We start from the raw sequence: 6,942 nt of genomic DNA, 5'->3' as shown, positions 1-6,942 counted from the left end.
TCTTTTTAAAAATTAATTAATTTATTTATTTTCAGATGTGCATCATAATATATTTTGAATTCTGTGTAGATTACATCATGTTCACCACCCGATAACTAATTATAGTTCATCCCTTCACATGTGAGCCTAATCACCCCTTTTGCCCGCCTCCCCCCTCCCTATGGTAACCACCAATCCAATCTCCAATGCTATGTGTTTGTTTGTAGTTGTTTTTATCTTCTACTTATGAGTGAGATCATACGGTATTTGACTTTCTCCCTCTGACTTATTTCATTCAGCATAATACCCTCAAGGGCCATCCATGTTGTCACAAATGGCTGGATTTTGTCATTCCTTATGGGTGAGTAGTATTCCACCGTGTATAAATACCACATCTTCTTTATCCATTCGGCCCTTGATGGGCACCTAGGTTGCTTCTATGTCTTGGCTATTGTGTATAATGCTGCAATCAACATAGGGGTGCAAGTATCTTTAGGCCTTTGCATGTTCAAGTTCTCTGGATAAATACCTAGCAGTGGGATAGCTGGATCATATAGTAGATGTATTGTTAATTTTCTGAGGATACTCCATACTGCTTCCCATAGTGGCTGCACCAGTTGTTGTATTCAAAAAGACTCTGCTGAGACCAATGTCAGGGGCCAGTCCTGTGGTGTAGTGGCTAACTTCACAGCCTGGGGGTTAGCAGGTTCGGATCCTGGGTATGGACATAGCACCACTCATCAAGCCATGCTCTCGGGGCACCCCACATAAAGTAAAGGAAGATTGGCAACAGAGGTTAGCTCAGGGCCACACTTCCTTATACACACACAAAAAGACCAACGTCAAACAGCATATTGCCTATGTTTTCTTCTAGGGGTTTTATGGTTTCATGTCTCACATTAAAGGCTTTAATGCATTTTGAGATAATTTTCATGTATATTCTAAGATAATAGTGTACATTCGTTCTTTTTCATGTGGCTGTCCAACTTTCCTAACACCATTTCTTGAAGAGACTCTCTGTTATCCATGGTATGTTCTTGGCTCCTTTGTCAAAGATTAGTTGTTCATAGTTGTTTGGTTTTATTTCTGAGCTTTGAATTCTGTTCCATCAATCTATGTGCTTGTTCCCCCCACAAAATCGTGCTGTTTTGATGACTATAGCTTGGAAGTATATTTTGAATTCAGGGAGTGTGCTACCTCTAGCTTGGTTCTTTTCCCTCAGGATTGTTTCGGATATTCAAGATTTTTTTTGCTGTTTCATATGAATTTTAGGATTCTTTGCTCTACTGTGAAAAATTTCATTGGGTTCTCATTGGGATTGCAGTCAATATGTAGATTGCTTTGAGAAATATGGGCATTTTAACCTTGTTAATTGTTCCAATCCAAGAGCAGGGAATATCTTTCCATTTCTATATATCTTCTTTGATTTCTTTCCATAATGTCTTATGTTTTTCAGTGCATAGGTCTTTCATCTCCTTGGCTGAATTTATTCTGAGTTATTTTATTCATTTTGTTATAAATGTAAATGAGATTGTATTCTTGATCTCTCTTCCTGCTAGTTTCTTATCAGTGTATAGAAACACGACTGATATTTACATGTTGATTTTGTACCTTGCAACTTTACCTTATTTGTTAATTATTTCTAATCTTTTTTTATATATTGCTTATGATTTTCTATATAGAATCATGTTATCTTCAATAGTGACTGTTTTATTTCTTTCTTTCCAGCTTGGATCCATTTTATTTCCTTTTCTTGTTTAATTGCTATGGCTAGGACTTCAAATTCTATATTGAATAAGAGTGACAAGGGAGGGCATCCTTGACTTTTTACTGTTCTTAAAGGTATGGCTTTCATTTTTTCACCATTGAGTATATGGGGAGTGGGTTTGTCATATATGGCCTTAATTATGTTAAATTACTTTCCTTGTATAGGCATGTCATTCAGAGTTTTTATCTTAAGTGAATGCTGAATTCTGTCAAATGTTCTTTCTGTCTATTGAGATGATCATGTGATTTCTATTCTCATTTTATTAATGAGATGTATGACATCGATTAACTTGTAGATGTTGAACTATCCCTGTGTCCCTGGAATAAATCCTACTTGATCGTGGTGTAAGATCCTTTTAATGTATGATAGTATTGGATTTGCTAATATTTTGTTTAGGATTTTTGCATCTATGTTCATCAGTGATATTGGCCTGTAATTTTCCTGTTTTGTGTTATCCTTGTCTGGTTTTGGTATCAGGATAATGTTGGCCTCATAAAATGAGTTTGAAAGTGTTCCATCATGTTCAATTGTTGCAATATTTTGAGAAGGATGACTATTAAATCTTCTTTGAATATATGGTAGAATTCACCTCATCCTGGAGTTTTATTCTTTGGGAGGTTTTTTATTATAGTTTCAACATGTTCACTTGTGATTGGCCTATTCATATTCTTTATTTCTTCTTGATTCAGTTTTGGGAGTTTGTATGATTCTAAGTATTTGCCTACTTCTAAAGGTTATTCACTTTGTTGGTGGATAGTTTTTCATAGTATTCTCTCATATTCCTTTGCATTATTGTGGTATTTATGGTAATTTCTCCTCTTTTATTTCTGATTTTATTTCAGCCTTCTTTCTCTTTTACTTTGTGAGTGTAGATAAAGGTTTGTCAGTTTTGTTTCCCTTTTCAATGAATGAGCTTTTAGTTTGATTAATCACTTCTATTGTCTTTTTAGTGTATATTTCATTAATTTCTGATCTGATTTTTATTTTCTTCCTTCTACTGACTTTTGGATTCATTTGTTCTTCTTTTCTAGTTATTTTAGGTAATTGGTAATGTTAGATTGTAATTGGAGATTTTTCTTGTTTCTTCAGGTAGTCCTGCGTTTCTCTGTACTTCCCTTTTAGTACTGCTTTTGCTGCATCCCATAAGTTTTGATATGCTATATTTCCATTTTTTTGTCTCCAAGTATTTTGTAACTTCTCCTCTGATTTCTTCATTCATCCAATGGTTGTTCAGTATTGTATTTTTAATCACATATTTGTAACTTTTCTATCTTTCTTCTTGTAGTTGATTTCTTGTTTCATATCATTGTGATCAGTAAACAATCTTACGATATCAATCTTCTTGAATTTATTGAGACTTGCTTTTTTTCCCAACATACAGTGTATCTTTGCGAATGTTCCATGTGTGCTTGAGAAGAATATGTATCTGTTGCTTTTGGATGGAATATTCCATAGGTATTTATTACGTCGATCCAATCTAGTGTTTCATTTAAGGCCAGTGTTTTCTAGTTGACTTTCTATCTAGACAATCTATCCATTGATGTAACTGGGATGCTAATGTCCCATACTATCATAGTGTTGCTGTGAATTTTTCCCTTTAGTTCTGTTTAGTTGTTTTATATATTTTGCCGCTCCTATGTTAGGTGCACATATATTAATAAATGTTATGTCATTTTTATGGAATGTCTTTTTTTATCATTGTTCAATGTCCATTTTAATTTCTTTCTATCTTTTGTCTTGAAGTCTATTTTGTCTGATACAAGTATGGCTACACTTGCTTTCTTTTGGTTGCCATTTCCTGGGGTATCATCTTTTATCCCTTCACTGTGAGCTTGTATTTGCCTGTCTAGCTGAGATACGTTTCCTGGAGGTGGCATATTGTTGGCTCTTATATTTTAGTCCATCCAATCCTCTCTGTCTTTTGATTGGTAAATTTAATCCATTTACATTTAGAGTGATTATGGATATATGCGGGCTTAATAGTGTCATTTATCTTTTATTTTCTGGCTTGTATATATTTCTATTCATTCATTTTCCTTGTATTTCTGTCTACCATTTCACTTTGGTGGTTTTATGTGACGTGTTTCTCAGGTTCCTCTTTTTTGTGTTTTGTGACTCTGCTCTAATTTTTTATTTTATAGTTACCATAAGGTTTTCATAAAAGATCTTATAAATGAAAGTTTTTTCATGCTTATAGCATTTTTTCTGCATTGACCTTTGTAGGTTCTGTCCTTTTCTCTTCTCCTTCTGTTTTTCTTGTCACAAGTTATCTCTTTCTGTGTTGTAGGTTTCTTACCAAGTTAAGATGGTTACAGTTATATTTGATGCCGTCTTTCTCTCCAGACTTGTTATAATTAAGTGTTTACTAATCTCTTCTGATATAAAGTATAATTTTGATGAAGTCCAATTAATCCTTATTTTTATTGTTACACATGTTTTTGTGTCATATCTAGTAAAGCATAACTAAACCCAATGTCATGAAATGTTTCCCCTAAGTTTTATATTAAAATTTTATAGATTTTAACTCTATATTTTGCTCTTGGAACCATTTAAGTGAATTTATGTGTATAATGTCAAGTAATGGTATAATTTCATTATTTGCATGTAGATATTAAGTTTCTCACCAAGGTTTGTTGAAAAGACACCCCCATTGGATGGTTTTCAGACCCTTGTCAAAAGTTATTTGACCACATATGTGAAAGTGTTTCTTCTGATATCTCTATTTTATTGGTTTATTTGTCTTTATGCCAATACTACACTCTTTTTGTTAACGTAGTTTTGTAGTAAGTTTTGAATCGGAAAGAGTGAGTTTTCCAATTCTTTTATAAGACTGTTTGGCTATTTGGGTACCTTGAGCTTCCATATGTATTTTAGGATGTATTTGTCCATTTCTGCAAAAAACCTGATTGGGATTATGATAGGCATTTCCTTGAATCTGAAGTTTGTTTATGGTAGTATTATCTTAATAGTATTAAGTTTTCCAATCCATTAACAGAGGATGTTTTTCTCTTTCTTTATCTCTTCTTCAATTTCTTTAAGCAATGTTTTGTGAGTTTCAGTGGACAAATTTTTTTGCCTCTCTTGTTAAGTTTATTCCTAAGTATTTTGTTCTTTTTGATGACATTGTAAATGCAATTCTTTTCTTAAATTGTTCTTAAGATCTTACATTATTAGTGTATAGAAACAGAACTGATTTCATACCTTGCAACTTTGCTGAATTTATTATTTCAACAGACTTTTTTGTGGACTTTTTAGAATTTTCTCCATATAAGATTCTGTTGTTTTTGAACCAAGATAATTTTACTTCTTCCTACAAATTTCCATGTCTTTTTGTTTGTTTTTCTTGCCTAATTGTTCTATTTAATCCATCGGTACTGTGTTGATTAGAAGTGACAAAAGTGGGCATCTTTACTTGTTCTTGATCTTAGAGGAAATCTTTCAGTCTTTCACAATTGAGTATAATGTTAGTTGTGAGGTAAATTTGGAAATGTGACATCAATTTTACATCACTTTAGTATCTTTTTCTAGTAATGCAAGAATATGATTTCAGAAGCCACAGAGTAAAACTATGTTCCCTTAACCCACTACTCCAGATCCCCAAGGCAAATAATTCATATTGCTTTACCACTTTTATCCTCTATTTCCATGTATTTTTTGCCAATATACTTATCTTCTAATAATTAATAAACATCGTATATCATCTTCTGACTCATCACCTCAACCACTGTGGATGGAGACTTTCCTTCTCCACATACCACCACCTCCAGTTCTTTTTCCCTTTTCTCATCCTTTCAACATAGTTACATCTCATTTTGTTCCTGGGGTGGCAAAGTTGAGAGCATTGTCCCATCTTCTAGTATATATTTCTAAAATATAAAAGTATAAATTATTTTAAAACCTTATAATATTTTGTTACTACTCCATATATAGCTCGTTTCATTATTATTGCTATTTTCTCTGTCAAGGTGCTTTTAGGGCCACAAATTTATTGGCAATATCGACAATTTTCAGAAAATGTTTCCACAAAGATATTTATAACTTTCAAGAAAATATCTTTCAATAAAGTATTTCTTATTTACTTTTCTATATTCTGTACATACTGTTGAATATGACAGATCATATATATATCAATTCCAAAAAATGTTTTCCTTTGATAATATTAACTCCATTATTATTTTGTTACATGCATTTCTAGGAATGACAATAAGCATAGATTTTTTTCCTATATTAATTCTCTAATTCTCTTAAGCTTTCAAAATGGCAATTTTTATGCTGCTGTTCTTGTTTTCTTTTACTTCTGGTAGATTTTTTTTCACTTTGCCTTTGAAAGTTTCACTTAATTTTTAAAATCAATTATTATGTTTTTTAATTAGCAAAAGACTTTCTTGTTCCATGGCACTCCTTTTTATATATCTAATAATATTTATATGGTGGATTAATAATGTCTCATACTTCTTTGAAGTTAGCAATCTTATTTCCTAAAAATGCACTCTCTTTCTGCATCTTCCCAACCACATACAACTCACTTTATATTTATGCAGATTGTGTGTGAATAGGTATGTGGGTTTGTGTGTGTATGTATGCACATTTGTGCATCTTCCTCTTTCATGTTGGGAACTTCCTTAAAATTATGGTAACATTGGGCTTTAAAATAATGTTTAAGACTACAACATCACATACTGTGTGGACCTTCTTCACTTATAATGTCTCTTGATAATTCCTCCTCCTACTTCCATGAAGAAGACTTTCAAGGTGCCATTTCCTGTTTTCCATTTAAGTAACTGACCATTTCTCTATCCAAATTCCTTATTTCAATCGTCCTGAATTATTTCATCTATCACTGCGTCTTTTGCTCACTTACTGTCTTTTAATTTATAACATATCTATTTCTTTAGTATCATAAGAATTGAGTTTTAAGAGGGAGAGATGGCAAATATATGGTCTTAAATTCACACACTTATCTAGACTTGGAAACAATATTAAATACAAGTAAACAAATTGGAAAAATGAATAAGACAAAGTTTAATAAAGCAATGTGTAATGTTATATACATGTTAGAGAAGCAGAGAAACAGAGAACATGCTATTTGGAAGAGCCTGAGCAGAGTCGCGAGAGCTACAGTGAATGTGTGTATAGATGTTCCAGTAAAGGGTCTTATTTAACTGCAGCATTTAGAACCTAAATGAGGAGGCAGA

Source organism: Equus caballus, chromosome 14 (assembly GCF_041296265.1).
Source record: "Equus caballus isolate H_3958 breed thoroughbred chromosome 14, TB-T2T, whole genome shotgun sequence".
NCBI lineage: Eukaryota > Metazoa > Chordata > Mammalia > Perissodactyla > Equidae > Equus > Equus caballus.
Note: the sequence above shows the minus strand (reverse complement) of the source record.